The following is a 1,522-nucleotide window of genomic DNA, read 5'->3' on the forward strand; positions in this document are numbered from 1 at the left end:
TAAACAGTTTGGGCTATTTTACTACACAGGCTTTCAAGGCTTATATTCTAGGGAAGAGGGAATGAATATTTGGAAGATAAGCATGTATCTCATTGGGAATTTAAAATGTTTTAGTTTAATTCTTTTGTAGATTCTGTGTTAATGGGAGGGGGCTGGATCTTGGTGAAAATACAGAGGACAAAGCAACTGTGGTAAACACTGATCTTCCCACTTTAGGAACCCGAGCTCTATTATTGTCTAACACCATGAGTGCCCAGTAAATGTCCAATGATTGCTTGAATAATTACTATGTGTTCAGATATACAACTCTGTGCTTTTGTGTGTGTGCACATGTGTGTGAAAAAAGGAGATTTAAAAGACCTTGAACTTGCCACTCTGTAGTAACTAACAAAATTAGGTACATAGTACTCAAAATAAAATTTCATATTTAGGATTGTTAGAAGAACAAACAGAGAAAATTATTAAATTTTAAATTTTGTAATAGGAGACAGAATAAACTCAGTTTTAACTATAGTACAGTATTTTTTTTAGCAGCAATCCTTACAAAATACAACTGAAAATCAATTACATAATTTTTCCTTCAAGGAAAGAACTCTTTGGTTTCTATTACTCCTGTGTTTTTAATGTCTTTGTGTATTTAAAAGATGGGTTAGGAGATCAATAGACAAGTCCTTGGAACATTAAAAACTATTATCCTAATTTCCTTCTTTTAAAAATATGCATATTTAATCTATTTTGGAACAATCTGAAAATTCAGGAAGCATAAAGTAACAGATAATTATAACCATGACTCAATTCTGATTAAATCTCATAATACAACTATCTTTCTTTTTTTAATGGTTGCCTATTCAATGTGCTAAGTAATTAACACCTTCTATATATTACACATGCAACAGAAAGATTACAGGATCTCATTGTGCAAAATTGATGTAAATGAATGTCTCTTAAAGCTTCTGTCATTTTGCATGGATAAACAGAAATAATAACAAGTATAACAAATAGACCAACATTTGCTTCTTTTATTTTGAAATTAAGGGAAATATGTCCAGCTGGTGGTAAGAGCTACACATTGTTTTATTTCAGAGGAAATGGACCTTTGAAGAATTATCTGTGTTCCTTTTGGTTGTTAAACTTTCAAAATATGTACTAAAACAAGAAATAATAAATTATTGTTGTATACAACTCTTTTTTTCCCAGGAAAGAACAGTGGAAAACTGATAAATTATTTATTCAGTCCAATTGAATCACTCTCATGAAATAAAAAATACCGCTCTAAGAAACTGTGACTTCTTTTATTTCAGATAACCCAAACCTGTCAGGGTAAGCCCAATCTACACCATCACTTAAAGCTGACAGGAAAAAAAATGTATACTATAACTTTTAGTTCAAAATAAATACCACTATGCATGTTTTTATAAATTATTCAAGTCAGAATTTAAAAATTATGTAGCATTCAATATTAACTGAACAATTCAGAATAGCAGGTTTTTGTAATTAATATTTGCACAAACTTCTAATAATT

This window comes from Macaca thibetana, chromosome 4 (assembly GCF_024542745.1).
Source record: "Macaca thibetana thibetana isolate TM-01 chromosome 4, ASM2454274v1, whole genome shotgun sequence".
NCBI lineage: Eukaryota > Metazoa > Chordata > Mammalia > Primates > Cercopithecidae > Macaca > Macaca thibetana.